Source organism: Rattus norvegicus, chromosome 19 (assembly GCF_036323735.1).
Source record: "Rattus norvegicus strain BN/NHsdMcwi chromosome 19, GRCr8, whole genome shotgun sequence".
Taxonomy (NCBI): Eukaryota; Metazoa; Chordata; class Mammalia; order Rodentia; family Muridae; genus Rattus; species Rattus norvegicus.
In genome coordinates this window covers 68,481,378-68,495,945 of record NC_086037.1, presented here as the reverse complement: position 1 = coordinate 68,495,945, position 14,568 = coordinate 68,481,378, and the positions used below count along the sequence as shown (strand labels likewise).

The 14,568-nt window shown below is 64.9% G+C and overlaps 8 non-coding genes across 8 annotated transcripts; all 8 read left to right on the top strand.

Moving 5' to 3' along the window:
- The first annotated feature begins 864 nt into the window (after positions 1–864).
- LOC120098672 (5S ribosomal RNA) lies at positions 865–983 on the top strand. The gene has a single exon (XR_005497097.1). It is a non-coding gene; the product is annotated as a 5S ribosomal RNA (ribosomal RNA).
- A 1,629-nt stretch (positions 984–2,612) lies between these two features.
- On the top strand, positions 2,613–2,731 carry LOC120098716 (5S ribosomal RNA). The gene has a single exon (XR_005497134.1). It is a non-coding gene; the product is annotated as a 5S ribosomal RNA (ribosomal RNA).
- A 1,638-nt stretch (positions 2,732–4,369) lies between these two features.
- On the top strand, positions 4,370–4,488 carry LOC120098748 (5S ribosomal RNA). Its single transcript, XR_005497156.1, has one exon. It is a non-coding gene; the product is annotated as a 5S ribosomal RNA (ribosomal RNA).
- A 1,631-nt stretch (positions 4,489–6,119) lies between these two features.
- Rna5s13 (RNA, 5S ribosomal 13) lies at positions 6,120–6,238 on the top strand. The gene has a single exon (XR_005497148.1). It is a non-coding gene; the product is annotated as a 5S ribosomal RNA (ribosomal RNA).
- A 1,641-nt stretch (positions 6,239–7,879) lies between these two features.
- Rna5s6 (RNA, 5S ribosomal 6) lies at positions 7,880–7,998 on the top strand. The gene has a single exon (XR_005497142.1). It is a non-coding gene; the product is annotated as a 5S ribosomal RNA (ribosomal RNA).
- A 1,634-nt stretch (positions 7,999–9,632) lies between these two features.
- Positions 9,633–9,751, top strand: LOC120098717 (5S ribosomal RNA). The gene has a single exon (XR_005497135.1). It is a non-coding gene; the product is annotated as a 5S ribosomal RNA (ribosomal RNA).
- Positions 9,752–11,390: 1,639 nt separating this feature from the next.
- Positions 11,391–11,509, top strand: LOC120098666 (5S ribosomal RNA). Its single transcript, XR_005497093.1, has one exon. It is a non-coding gene; the product is annotated as a 5S ribosomal RNA (ribosomal RNA).
- A 1,628-nt stretch (positions 11,510–13,137) lies between these two features.
- On the top strand, positions 13,138–13,256 carry LOC120098723 (5S ribosomal RNA). The gene has a single exon (XR_005497141.1). It is a non-coding gene; the product is annotated as a 5S ribosomal RNA (ribosomal RNA).
- The last annotated feature ends 1,312 nt before the right edge of the window (positions 13,257–14,568 follow it).

The window sequence follows — 14,568 nt, the reverse complement described above, 5'->3', positions numbered from 1 at the left end:
GTGTGTTTGTATACTTGTGTGAATGCCCGCACTTGGGAGGGAGGGCAAGGGCAGTGGGGCCTGGCTCTTGGGCCAGCCTCTCCGCTGGGTGGGCGTGGCTAGTGTGTGTGTGTGTGTGTGTGTGTGTGTGTGTCTGTCTGTGTGTGTCTGTGTGTGTGTGTCCCGGGTGGGATTGGATGCCAGCCATCACCAAATGTTCAGTTGACTTCCCGCTCCCAGGCTGAGGGCCCCTGTCCTGGGCACAGGGAGGACGGTGGGTCCCGGGTGGGTCGGGATTCCAGGAGCTGCTGGAAGCTCCGCCCTCGGCCCCCTCGAGGGCAAGAGGAAATCCCGGGTGGGTGGGTCAGGGCGCTGTTGTACTGAGCCTGTGGAAGGAAGAGTCTCTCTGTCGGGGAGGGGAGGAGAGGAGGAGAGGAGGAGAGGAGGAGAGACCTCTGCGCATCCTGCGTGGGGAAAGGCCGGCACTCACAGGCTGGGCCCGTGTTCCATCCAGGGCGGGCTGAGGAGGGCTGGGGAGGCTGTAGGCCACGCGAGGCAGGCAGGCAGGCAGGCAGGCAGGCAGGCAGGCAGCCCCCGGGCTGGGGCGTGCGGATGGGGCTCGGGCAGGGGTGAGGGGCGCGCGGAAGGCAGGACGCGACGACTTTCTTAGGTGTGGGCTCTCTGTCGTCTGGGCTCTGGGCTCTGGGCTCTGGGCTCTGGGCTCTGGGCTGGGGACTCGGGACTCGGGACTCGGGACTCGGGACTCGGGGGCTTGGGGCTTGCTGGCTGTCTGACGTGCCACCGGTGGGGGTGGGCCGGGCGGGCCTGGCGGGCGGCTGAGCGAGCGCAGCAGGCTCTTGGGGCTTGTCGGCGAGGGCCGCCCTCGTCTACGGCCATACCACCCTGAACGCGCCCGATCTCGTCTGATCTCGGAAGCTAAGCAGGGTCGGGCCTGGTTAGTACTTGGATGGGAGACCGCCTGGGAATACCGGGTGCTGTAGGCTTTTTGGACTCCCTTTTGGCCGCGGCGGGGGACCAGTCTCAGGCCAGGCCATCCCCACCCACATGCATCCCACAGCCCACAGGCCACAGCCCAGGCCCCGGGGAGAGCCCACCCTCGCCCTCTCAGATGCCTGGCATATGCACGGTGGCTCCAGACAGAGTGGGCGCCCCGACACCCACCACCCTGGAGGCAGCAAGACAGGAGGTGAGAGAGCCTCTCTCCATTTGCAGCGAGCCCAGGCTGGACTCGAACACCACATCCTCGCCCACCACCGCACTGGTCTCTCTCCCCGTGTAGTGTGTGGGATTGCCTGGGTGGGTGGGTGCCCCTGTGGGGGTGCCTCTTAGGAGGCCACGGCGCGTGGGTGACTGCTGCGGTGGTGGGTGTGGCTGTGAGAGCGTGCAAAGGTCTGTGTGGCCACCGGTGTGAGAGTGTGTGTCGCTCCCCCTCCTGCCTCCTGCTAAGGTGACTCCTGCGAGAGTCTGTGTGTGAGTGAGTGTGTGAGTGTGTGAGTGAGTGTGTGTGTGATTGAGTGTGTGTGTGACTGAGTGTATGTGTGTGTGTGTGTGTGTGTGTGTGTGTGTTTGTGAGCTGTCCTTAGGTTCCGTGCCTGCTTATGCGCCCTAGGGGGCCTGTCTACCTGTTCGGTCCGGCTTTCTTACCCCGGTGAGTTCATGCCTGGCGCGCGTGTCTGCCTGCGTGGGTCTTGCCTCTGCGCGCCCGCGTATGTGTGCCCCTATAAAGGGGTGGCACGCACGTGTGTGTTTGTATGTTTGTGTGTTTGTATACTTGTGTGAATGCCCGCACTTGGGAGGGAGGGCAAGGGCAGTGGGGCCTGGCTCTTGGGCCAGCCTCTCCGCTGGGTGGGCGTGGCTAGTGTGTGTGTGTGTGTGTGTGTGTGTGTGTGTCTGTCTGTGTGTGTCTGTGTGTGTGTGTCCCGGGTGGGATTGGATGCCAGCCATCACCAAATGTTCAGTTGACTTCCCGCTCCCAGGCTGAGGGCCCCTGTCCTGGGCACAGGAGGACGGTGGGTCCCGGGTGGGTCGGGATTCCAGGAGCTGCTGGAAGCTCCGCCCTCGGCCCCCTCGAGGGCAAGAGGAAATCCCGGGTGGGTGGGTCAGGGCGCTGTTGTACTGAGCCTGTGGAAGGAAGAGTCTCTCTGTCGGGGAGGGGAGGAGAGGAGGAGAGGAGGAGAGGAGGAGAGACCTCTGCGCATCCTGCGTGGGGAAAGGCCGGCACTCACAGGCTGGGCCGTGTTCCATCCAGGGCGGGCTGAGGAGGGCTGGGGAGGCTGTAGGCCACGCGAGGCAGGCAGGCAGGCAGGCAGGCAGGCAGGCAGGCAGCCCCCGGGCTGGGGCGTGCGGATGGGGCTCGGGCAGGGGTGAGGGGCGCGCGGAAGGCAGGACGCGACGACTTTCTTAGGTGTGGGCTCTCTGTCGTCTGGGCTCTGGGCTCTGGGCTCTGGGCTCTGGGCTCTGGGCTGGGGACTCGGGACTCGGGACTCGGGACTCCGGGGCTTGGGGCTTGCTGGCTGTCTGACGTGCCACCGGTGGGGGTGGGCCGGGCGGGCCTGGCGGGCGGCTGAGCGAGCGCAGCAGGCTCTTGGGGCTTGTCGGCGAGGGCCGCCCTCGTCTACGGCCATACCACCCTGAACGCGCCCGATCTCGTCTGATCTCGGAAGCTAAGCAGGGTCGGGCCTGGTTAGTACTTGGATGGGAGACCGCCTGGGAATACCGGGTGCTGTAGGCTTTTTGGACTCCCTTTTGGCCGCGGCGGGGGACCAGTCTCAGGCCAGGCCATCCCCACCCACATGCATCCCACAGCCCACAGGCCACAGCCCAGGCCCCGGGGAGAGCCCACCCTCGCCCTCTCAGATGCCTGGCATATGCACGGTGGCTCCAGACAGAGTGGGCGCCCCGACACCCACCACCCTGGAGGCAGCAAGACAGGAGGTGAGAGAGCCTCTCTCCATTTGCAGCGAGCCCAGGCTGGACTCGAACACCACATCCTCGCCCACCACCGCACTGGTCTCTCTCCCCGTGTAGTGTGTGGGATTGCCTGGGTGGGTGGGTGCCCCTGTGGGGGTGCCTCTTAGGAGGCCACGGCGCGTGGGTGACTGCTGCGGTGGTGGGTGTGGCTGTGAGAGCGTGCAAAGGTCTGTGTGGCCACCGGTGTGAGAGTGTGTGTCGCTCCCCCTCCTGCCTCCTGCTAAGGTGACTCCTGCGAGAGTCTGTGTGTGAGTGAGTGTGTGAGTGTGTGAGTGAGTGTGTGTGTGATTGAGTGTGTGTGTGACTGAGTGTATGTGTGTGTGTGTGTGTGTGTGTGTGTGTGTTTGTGAGCTGTCCTTAGGTTCCGTGCCTGCTTATGCGCCCTAGGGGGCCTGTCTACCTGTTCGGTCCGGCTTTCTTACCCCGGTGAGTTCATGCCTGGCGCGCGTGTCTGCCTGCGTGGGTCTTGCCTCTGCGCGCCCGCGTATGTGTGCCCCTATAAAGGGGTGGCACGCACGTGTGTGTTTGTATGTTTGTGTGTTTGTATACTTGTGTGAATGCCCGCACTTGGGAGGGAGGGCAAGGGCAGTGGGGCCTGGCTCTTGGGCCAGCCTCTCCGCTGGGTGGGCGTGGCTAGTGTGTGTGTGTGTGTGTGTGTGTGTGTGTGTCTGTCTGTGTGTGTCTGTGTGTGTGTGTCCCGGGTGGGATTGGATGCCAGCCATCACCAAATGTTCAGTTGACTTCCCGCTCCCAGGCTGAGGGCCCCTGTCCTGGGCACAGGGAGGACGGTGGGTCCCGGGTGGGTCGGGATTCCAGGAGCTGCTGGAAGCTCCGCCCTCGGCCCCCTCGAGGGCAAGAGGAAATCCCGGGTGGGTGGGTCAGGGCGCTGTTGTACTGAGCCTGTGGAAGGAAGAGTCTCTCTGTCGGGGAGGGGAGGAGAGGAGGAGAGGAGGAGAGGAGGAGAGACCTCTGCGCATCCTGCGTGGGGAAAGGCCGGCACTCACAGGCTGGGCCCGTGTTCCATCCAGGGCGGGCTGAGGAGGGCTGGGGAGGCTGTAGGCCACGCGAGGCAGGCAGGCAGGCAGGCAGGCAGGCAGGCAGGCAGCCCCCGGGCTGGGGCGTGCGGATGGGGCTCGGGCAGGGGTGAGGGGCGCGCGGAAGGCAGGACGCGACGACTTTCTTAGGTGTGGGCTCTCTGTCGTCTGGGCTCTGGGCTCTGGGCTCTGGGCTCTGGGCTCTGGGCTGGGGACTCGGGACTCGGGACTCGGGACTCGGGACTCGGGGGCTTGGGGCTTGCTGGCTGTCTGACGTGCCACCGGTGGGGGTGGGCCGGGCGGGCCTGGCGGGCGGCTGAGCGAGCGCAGCAGGCTCTTGGGGCTTGTCGGCGAGGGCCGCCCTCGTCTACGGCCATACCACCCTGAACGCGCCCGATCTCGTCTGATCTCGGAAGCTAAGCAGGGTCGGGCCTGGTTAGTACTTGGATGGGAGACCGCCTGGGAATACCGGGTGCTGTAGGCTTTTTGGACTCCCTTTTGGCCGCGGCGGGGGACCAGTCTCAGGCCAGGCCATCCCCACCCACATGCATCCCACAGCCCACAGGCCACAGCCCAGGCCCCGGGGAGAGCCCACCCTCGCCCTCTCAGATGCCTGGCATATGCACGGTGGCTCCAGACAGAGTGGGCGCCCCGACACCCACCACCCTGGAGGCAGCAAGACAGGAGGTGAGAGAGCCTCTCTCCATTTGCAGCGAGCCCAGGCTGGACTCGAACACCACATCCTCGCCCACCACCGCACTGGTCTCTCTCCCCGTGTAGTGTGTGGGATTGCCTGGGTGGGTGGGTGCCCCTGTGGGGGTGCCTCTTAGGAGGCCACGGCGCGTGGGTGACTGCTGCGGTGGTGGGTGTGGCTGTGAGAGCGTGCAAAGGTCTGTGTGGCCACCGGTGTGAGAGTGTGTGTCGCTCCCCCTCCTGCCTCCTGCTAAGGTGACTCCTGCGAGAGTCTGTGTGTGAGTGAGTGTGTGAGTGTGTGAGTGAGTGTGTGTGTGATTGAGTGTGTGTGTGACTGAGTGTATGTGTGTGTGTGTGTGTGTGTGTGTGTGTGTGTGTTTGTGAGCTGTCCTTAGGTTCCGTGCCTGCTTATGCGCCCTAGGGGGCCTGTCTACCTGTTCGGTCCGGCTTTCTTACCCCGGTGAGTTCATGCCTGGCGCGCGTGTCTGCCTGCGTGGGTCTTGCCTCTGCGCGCCCGCGTATGTGTGCCCCTATAAAGGGGTGGCACGCACGTGTGTGTTTGTATGTTTGTGTGTTTGTATACTTGTGTGAATGCCCGCACTTGGGAGGGAGGGCAAGGGCAGTGGGGCCTGGCTCTTGGGCCAGCCTCTCCGCTGGGTGGGCGTGGCTAGTGTGTGTGTGTGTGTGTGTGTGTGTGTGTGTCTGTCTGTGTGTGTCTGTGTGTGTGTGTCCCGGGTGGGATTGGATGCCAGCCATCACCAAATGTTCAGTTGACTTCCCGCTCCCAGGCTGAGGGCCCCTGTCCTGGGCACAGGGAGGACGGTGGGTCCCGGGTGGGTCGGGATTCCAGGAGCTGCTGGAAGCTCCGCCCTCGGCCCCCTCGAGGGCAAGAGGAAATCCCGGGTGGGTGGGTCAGGGCGCTGTTGTACTGAGCCTGTGGAAGGAAGAGTCTCTCTGTCGGGGAGGGGAGGAGAGGAGGAGAGGAGGAGAGGAGGAGAGACCTCTGCGCATCCTGCGTGGGGAAAGGCCGGCACTCACAGGCTGGGCCCGTGTTCCATCCAGGGCGGGCTGAGGAGGGCTGGGGAGGCTGTAGGCCACGCGAGGCAGGCAGGCAGGCAGGCAGGCAGGCAGGCAGCCCCCGGGCTGGGGCGTGCGGATGGGGCTCGGGCAGGGGTGAGGGGCGCGCGGAAGGCAGGACGCGACGACTTTCTTAGGTGTGGGCTCTCTGTCGTCTGGGCTCTGGGCTCTGGGCTCTGGGCTCTGGGCTGGGGACTCGGGACTCGGGACTCGGGACTCGGGACTCGGGGGCTTGGGGCTTGCTGGCTGTCTGACGTGCCACCGGTGGGGGTGGGCCGGGCGGGCCTGGCGGGCGGCTGAGCGAGCGCAGCAGGCTCTTGGGGCTTGTCGGCGAGGGCCGCCCTCGTCTACGGCCATACCACCCTGAACGCGCCCGATCTCGTCTGATCTCGGAAGCTAAGCAGGGTCGGGCCTGGTTAGTACTTGGATGGGAGACCGCCTGGGAATACCGGGTGCTGTAGGCTTTTTGGACTCCCTTTTGGCCGCGGCGGGGGACCAGTCTCAGGCCAGGCCATCCCCACCCACATGCATCCCACAGCCCACAGGCCACAGCCCAGGCCCCGGGGAGAGCCCACCCTCGCCCTCTCAGATGCCTGGCATATGCACGGTGGCTCCAGACAGAGTGGGCGCCCCGACACCCACCACCCTGGAGGCAGCAAGACAGGAGGTGAGAGAGCCTCTCTCCATTTGCAGCGAGCCCAGGCTGGACTCGAACACCACATCCTCGCCCACCACCGCACTGGTCTCTCTCCCCGTGTAGTGTGTGGGATTGCCTGGGTGGGTGGGTGCCCCTGTGGGGGTGCCTCTTAGGAGGCCACGGCGCGTGGGTGACTGCTGCGGTGGTGGGTGTGGCTGTGAGAGCGTGCAAAGGTCTGTGTGGCCACCGGTGTGAGAGTGTGTGTCGCTCCCCCTCCTGCCTCCTGCTAAGGTGACTCCTGCGAGAGTCTGTGTGTGAGTGAGTGTGTGAGTGTGTGAGTGAGTGTGTGTGTGATTGAGTGTGTGTGTGACTGAGTGTATGTGTGTGTGTGTGTGTGTGTGTGTGTGTGTTTGTGAGCTGTCCTTAGGTTCCGTGCCTGCTTATGCGCCCTAGGGGGCCTGTCTACCTGTTCGGTCCGGCTTTCTTACCCCGGTGAGTTCATGCCTGGCGCGCGTGTCTGCCTGCGTGGGTCTTGCCTCTGCGCGCCCGCGTATGTGTGCCCCTATAAAGGGGTGGCACGCACGTGTGTGTTTGTATGTTTGTGTGTTTGTATACTTGTGTGAATGCCCGCACTTGGGAGGGAGGGCAAGGGCAGTGGGGCCTGGCTCTTGGGCCAGCCTCTCCGCTGGGTGGGCGTGGCTAGTGTGTGTGTGTGTGTGTGTGTGTGTGTGTGTCTGTCTGTGTGTGTCTGTGTGTGTGTGTCCCGGGTGGGATTGGATGCCAGCCATCACCAAATGTTCAGTTGACTTCCCGCTCCCAGGCTGAGGGCCCCTGTCCTGGGCACAGGGAGGACGGTGGGTCCCGGGTGGGTCGGGATTCCAGGAGCTGCTGGAAGCTCCGCCCTCGGCCCCCTCGAGGGCAAGAGGAAATCCCGGGTGGGTGGGTCAGGGCGCTGTTGTACTGAGCCTGTGGAAGGAAGAGTCTCTCTGTCGGGGAGGGGAGGAGAGGAGGAGAGGAGGAGAGGAGGAGAGACCTCTGCGCATCCTGCGTGGGGAAAGGCCGGCACTCACAGGCTGGGCCCGTGTTCCATCCAGGGCGGGCTGAGGAGGGCTGGGGAGGCTGTAGGCCACGCGAGGCAGGCAGGCAGGCAGGCAGGCAGGCAGGCAGCCCCCGGGCTGGGGCGTGCGGATGGGGCTCGGGCAGGGGTGAGGGGCGCGCGGAAGGCAGGACGCGACGACTTTCTTAGGTGTGGGCTCTCTGTCGTCTGGGCTCTGGGCTCTGGGCTCTGGGCTCTGGGCTCTGGGCTCTGGGCTGGGGACTCGGGACTCGGGACTCGGGACTCGGGACTCGGGGGCTTGGGGCTTGCTGGCTGTCTGACGTGCCACCGGTGGGGGTGGGCCGGGCGGGCCTGGCGGGCGGCTGAGCGAGCGCAGCAGGCTCTTGGGGCTTGTCGGCGAGGGCCGCCCTCGTCTACGGCCATACCACCCTGAACGCGCCCGATCTCGTCTGATCTCGGAAGCTAAGCAGGGTCGGGCCTGGTTAGTACTTGGATGGGAGACCGCCTGGGAATACCGGGTGCTGTAGGCTTTTTGGACTCCCTTTTGGCCGCGGCGGGGGACCAGTCTCAGGCCAGGCCATCCCCACCCACATGCATCCCACAGCCCACAGGCCACAGCCCAGGCCCCGGGGAGAGCCCACCCTCGCCCTCTCAGATGCCTGGCATATGCACGGTGGCTCCAGACAGAGTGGGCGCCCCGACACCCACCACCCTGGAGGCAGCAAGACAGGAGGTGAGAGAGCCTCTCTCCATTTGCAGCGAGCCCAGGCTGGACTCGAACACCACATCCTCGCCCACCACCGCACTGGTCTCTCTCCCCGTGTAGTGTGTGGGATTGCCTGGGTGGGTGGGTGCCCCTGTGGGGGTGCCTCTTAGGAGGCCACGGCGCGTGGGTGACTGCTGCGGTGGTGGGTGTGGCTGTGAGAGCGTGCAAAGGTCTGTGTGGCCACCGGTGTGAGAGTGTGTGTCGCTCCCCCTCCTGCCTCCTGCTAAGGTGACTCCTGCGAGAGTCTGTGTGTGAGTGAGTGTGTGAGTGTGTGAGTGAGTGTGTGTGTGATTGAGTGTGTGTGTGACTGAGTGTATGTGTGTGTGTGTGTGTGTGTGTGTGTGTTTGTGAGCTGTCCTTAGGTTCCGTGCCTGCTTATGCGCCCTAGGGGGCCTGTCTACCTGTTCGGTCCGGCTTTCTTACCCCGGTGAGTTCATGCCTGGCGCGCGTGTCTGCCTGCGTGGGTCTTGCCTCTGCGCGCCCGCGTATGTGTGCCCCTATAAAGGGGTGGCACGCACGTGTGTGTTTGTATGTTTGTGTGTTTGTATACTTGTGTGAATGCCCGCACTTGGGAGGGAGGGCAAGGGCAGTGGGGCCTGGCTCTTGGGCCAGCCTCTCCGCTGGGTGGGCGTGGCTAGTGTGTGTGTGTGTGTGTGTGTGTGTGTGTCTGTCTGTGTGTGTCTGTGTGTGTGTGTCCCGGGTGGGATTGGATGCCAGCCATCACCAAATGTTCAGTTGACTTCCCGCTCCCAGGCTGAGGGCCCCTGTCCTGGGCACAGGGAGGACGGTGGGTCCCGGGTGGGTCGGGATTCCAGGAGCTGCTGGAAGCTCCGCCCTCGGCCCCCTCGAGGGCAAGAGGAAATCCCGGGTGGGTGGGTCAGGGCGCTGTTGTACTGAGCCTGTGGAAGGAAGAGTCTCTCTGTCGGGGAGGGGAGGAGAGGAGGAGAGGAGGAGAGGAGGAGAGACCTCTGCGCATCCTGCGTGGGGAAAGGCCGGCACTCACAGGCTGGGCCCGTGTTCCATCCAGGGCGGGCTGAGGAGGGCTGGGGAGGCTGTAGGCCACGCGAGGCAGGCAGGCAGGCAGGCAGGCAGGCAGGCAGGCAGCCCCCGGGCTGGGGCGTGCGGATGGGGCTCGGGCAGGGGTGAGGGGCGCGCGGAAGGCAGGACGCGACGACTTTCTTAGGTGTGGGCTCTCTGTCGTCTGGGCTCTGGGCTCTGGGCTCTGGGCTCTGGGCTCTGGGCTGGGGACTCGGGACTCGGGACTCGGGACTCGGGACTCGGGGGCTTGGGGCTTGCTGGCTGTCTGACGTGCCACCGGTGGGGGTGGGCCGGGCGGGCCTGGCGGGCGGCTGAGCGAGCGCAGCAGGCTCTTGGGGCTTGTCGGCGAGGGCCGCCCTCGTCTACGGCCATACCACCCTGAACGCGCCCGATCTCGTCTGATCTCGGAAGCTAAGCAGGGTCGGGCCTGGTTAGTACTTGGATGGGAGACCGCCTGGGAATACCGGGTGCTGTAGGCTTTTTGGACTCCCTTTTGGCCGCGGCGGGGGACCAGTCTCAGGCCAGGCCATCCCCACCCACATGCATCCCACAGCCCACAGGCCACAGCCCAGGCCCCGGGGAGAGCCCACCCTCGCCCTCTCAGATGCCTGGCATATGCACGGTGGCTCCAGACAGAGTGGGCGCCCCGACACCCACCACCCTGGAGGCAGCAAGACAGGAGGTGAGAGAGCCTCTCTCCATTTGCAGCGAGCCCAGGCTGGACTCGAACACCACATCCTCGCCCACCACCGCACTGGTCTCTCTCCCCGTGTAGTGTGTGGGATTGCCTGGGTGGGTGGGTGCCCCTGTGGGGGTGCCTCTTAGGAGGCCACGGCGCGTGGGTGACTGCTGCGGTGGTGGGTGTGGCTGTGAGAGCGTGCAAAGGTCTGTGTGGCCACCGGTGTGAGAGTGTGTGTCGCTCCCCCTCCTGCCTCCTGCTAAGGTGACTCCTGCGAGAGTCTGTGTGTGAGTGAGTGTGTGAGTGTGTGAGTGAGTGTGTGTGTGATTGAGTGTGTGTGTGACTGAGTGTATGTGTGTGTGTGTGTGTGTGTGTGTGTGTTTGTGAGCTGTCCTTAGGTTCCGTGCCTGCTTATGCGCCCTAGGGGGCCTGTCTACCTGTTCGGTCCGGCTTTCTTACCCCGGTGAGTTCATGCCTGGCGCGCGTGTCTGCCTGCGTGGGTCTTGCCTCTGCGCGCCCGCGTATGTGTGCCCCTATAAAGGGGTGGCACGCACGTGTGTGTTTGTATGTTTGTGTGTTTGTATACTTGTGTGAATGCCCGCACTTGGGAGGGAGGGCAAGGGCAGTGGGGCCTGGCTCTTGGGCCAGCCTCTCCGCTGGGTGGGCGTGGCTAGTGTGTGTGTGTGTGTGTGTGTGTGTGTGTGTCTGTCTGTGTGTGTCTGTGTGTGTGTGTCCCGGGTGGGATTGGATGCCAGCCATCACCAAATGTTCAGTTGACTTCCCGCTCCCAGGCTGAGGGCCCCTGTCCTGGGCACAGGGAGGACGGTGGGTCCCGGGTGGGTCGGGATTCCAGGAGCTGCTGGAAGCTCCGCCCTCGGCCCCCTCGAGGGCAAGAGGAAATCCCGGGTGGGTGGGTCAGGGCGCTGTTGTACTGAGCCTGTGGAAGGAAGAGTCTCTCTGTCGGGGAGGGGAGGAGAGGAGGAGAGGAGGAGAGGAGGAGAGACCTCTGCGCATCCTGCGTGGGGAAAGGCCGGCACTCACAGGCTGGGCCCGTGTTCCATCCAGGGCGGGCTGAGGAGGGCTGGGGAGGCTGTAGGCCACGCGAGGCAGGCAGGCAGGCAGGCAGGCAGGCAGGCAGCCCCCGGGCTGGGGCGTGCGGATGGGGCTCGGGCAGGGGTGAGGGGCGCGCGGAAGGCAGGACGCGACGACTTTCTTAGGTGTGGGCTCTCTGTCGTCTGGGCTCTGGGCTCTGGGCTCTGGGCTCTGGGCTCTGGGCTCTGGGCTGGGGACTCGGGACTCGGGACTCGGGACTCGGGACTCGGGGGCTTGGGGCTTGCTGGCTGTCTGACGTGCCACCGGTGGGGGTGGGCCGGGCGGGCCTGGCGGGCGGCTGAGCGAGCGCAGCAGGCTCTTGGGGCTTGTCGGCGAGGGCCGCCCTCGTCTACGGCCATACCACCCTGAACGCGCCCGATCTCGTCTGATCTCGGAAGCTAAGCAGGGTCGGGCCTGGTTAGTACTTGGATGGGAGACCGCCTGGGAATACCGGGTGCTGTAGGCTTTTTGGACTCCCTTTTGGCCGCGGCGGGGGACCAGTCTCAGGCCAGGCCATCCCCACCCACATGCATCCCACAGCCCACCCACCCACATGCATCCCACACCCCACAGGCCACAGCCCAGGCCCCGGGGAGAGCCCACCCTCGCCCTCTCAGATGCCTGGCATATGCACGGTGGCTCCAGACAGAGTGGGCGCCCCGACACCCACCACCCTGGAGGCAGCAAGACAGGAGGTGAGAGAGCCTCTCTCCATTTGCAGCGAGCCCAGGCTGGCCTCGAACACCACATCCTCGCCCACCACCGCACTGGTCTCTCTCCCCGTGTAGTGTGTGGGATTGCCTGGGTGGGTGGGTGCCCCTGTGGGGGTGCCTCTTAGGAGGCCACGGCGCGTGGGTGACTGCTGCGGTGGTGGGTGTGGCTGTGAGAGCGTGCAAAGGTCTGTGTGACCACCGGTGTGTGAGAGTGTGTGTCGCTCCCCCTCCTGCCTCCTGCTAAGGTGACTCCTGCGAGAGTCTGTGTGTGAGTGAGTGTGTGAGTGTGTGAGTGAGTGTGTGTGTGATGGAGTGTGTGTGTGACTGAGTGTATGTGTGTGTGTATGTGTGTGTGTGTGTGTTTGTGAGCTGTCCTTAGGTTCCGTGCCTGCTTATGCGCCCTAGGGGGCCTGTCTACCTGTTCGGTCCGGCTTTCTTACCCCGGTGAGTTCATGCCTGGCGCGCGTGTCTGCCTGCGTGGGTCTTGCCTCTGCGCGCCCGCGTATGTGTGCCCCTATAAAGGGGTGGCACGCACGTGTGTGTGTGTGTGTGTTTGTATGTTTGTGTGTGTGTATACTTGTGTGAATGCCCGCACTTGGGAGGGAGGGCAAGGGCAGTGGGGCCTGGCTCTTGGGCCAGCCTCTCCGCTGGGTGGGCGTGGCTAGTGTGTGTGTGTGTGTGTGTGTGTGTGTGTCCCGGGTGGGATTGGATGCCAGCCATCACCAAATGTTCAGTTGACTTCCAGCTCCCAGGCTGAGGGCCCCTGTCCTGGGCACAGGGAGGACGGTGGGTCCCGGGTGGGTCGGGATTCCAGGAGCTGCTGGAAGCTCCGCCCTCGGCCCCCTCGAGGGCAAGAGGAAATCCCGGGTGGGTGGGTCAGGGCGCTGTTGTACTGAGCCTGTGGAAGGAAGAGTCTCTCTGTCGGGGAGGGGACGAGAGGAGGAGAGGAGGAGAGGAGGAGAGACCTCTGCGCATCCTGCGTGGGGAAAGGCTGGCACTCACAGGCTGGGCCCGTGTTCCATCCAGGGCGGGCTGAGGAGGGCTGGGGAGGCTGTAGGCCACGGGAGGCAGGCAGGCAGGCAGGCAGCCCCCGGGCTGGGGCGTGCGGATGGGGCTCGGGCAGGGGTGAGGGGCGCGCGGAAGGCAGGACGCGACGACTTTCTTAGGTGTGGGCTCTCTGTCGTCTGGGCTCTGGGCTCTGGGCTCTGGGCTCTGGGCTGGGGACTCGGGACTCGGGACTCGGGACTCGGGACTCGGGACTCGGGGGCTTGGGGCTTGCTGGCTGTCTGACGTGCCACCGGTGGGGGTGGGCCGGGCGGGCCTGGCGGGCGGCTGAGCGAGCGCAGCAGGCTCTTGGGGCTTGTCGGCGAGGGCCGCCCTCGTCTAAGGCCATACCACCCTGAACGCGCCCGATCTCGTCTGATCTCGGAAGCTAAGCAGGGTCGGGCCTGGTTAGTACTTGGATGGGAGACCGCCTGGGAATACCGGGTGCTGTAGGCTTTTTGGACTCCCTTTTGGCCGCGCCGTGGACCAGTCTCAGGCCAGGCCATCCCCACCCACATGCATCCCACAGCCCACAGGCCACAGCCCAGGCCCCGGGGAGAGCCCACCCTCGCCCTCTCAGATGCCTGGCATATGCACGGTGGCTCCAGACAGAGTGGGCGCCCCGACACCCACCACCCTGGAGGCAGCAAGACAGGAGGTGAGAGAGCCTCTCTCCATTTGCAGCGAGCCCAGGCTGGCCTCGAACACCACATCCTCGCCCACCACCGCACTGGTCTCTCTCCCCGTGTAGTGTGTGGGATTGCCTGGGTGGGTGGGTGCCCCTGTTGGGGTGCCTCTTAGGAGGCCACGGCGCGTGGGTGACTGCTGCGGTGGTGGGTGTGGCTGTGAGAGCGTGCAAAGGTCTGTGTGACCACCGGTGTGTGAGAGTGTGTGTCGCTCCCCCTCCTGCCTCCTGCTAAGGTGACTCCTGCGAGAGTCTGTGTGTGAGTGAGTGTGTGAGTGTGTGAGTGAGTGTGTGTGTGATGGAGTGTGTGTGTGACTGAGTGTATGTGTGTGTGTATGTGTGTGTGTGTGTGTTTGTGAGCTGTCCTTAGGTTCCGTGCCTGCTTATGCGCCCTAGGGGGCCTGTCTACCTGTTCGGTCCGGCTTTCTTACCCCGGTGAGTTCATGCCTTGGCGTGCGTGTCTGCCTGCGTGGGTCTTGCCTCTGCGCGCCCGCGTATGTGTGCCCCTATAAAGGGGTGGCACGCACGTGTGTGTGTGTGTGTGTGTGTGTGTTTGTATGTTTGTGTGTTTGTATACTTATGTGAATGCCCGCACTTGGGAGGGCAAGGGCAGTGGGGCCTGGCTCTTGGGCCAGCCTCTCCGCTGGGTGGGCGTGGCTAGTGTGTGTGTGTGTGTGTGTGTGTGTGTCCCGGGTGGGATTGGATGCCAGCCATCACCAAATGTTCAGTTGACTTCCCGCTCCCAGGCTGAGGGCCCCTGTCCTGGGCACAGGGAGGACGGTGGGTCCCGGGTGGGTCGGGATTCCAGGAGCTGCTGGAAGCTCCGCCCTCGGCCCCCTCGAGGGCAAGAGGAAATCCCGGGTGGGTGGGTCAGGGCGCTGTTGTACTGAGCCTGTGGAAGGAAGAGTCTCTCTGTCGGGGAGGGGACGAGAGGAGGAGAGGAGGAGAGGAGGAGAGACCTCTGCGCATCCCGCGTGGGGAAAGGCTGGCATTCACAGGCTGGGCCCGTGTTCCATCCAGGGCGGGCTGAGGAGGGCTGGGGAGGCTGTAGGCCACGCGAGGCAGGCAGGCAGGCAGGCAGCC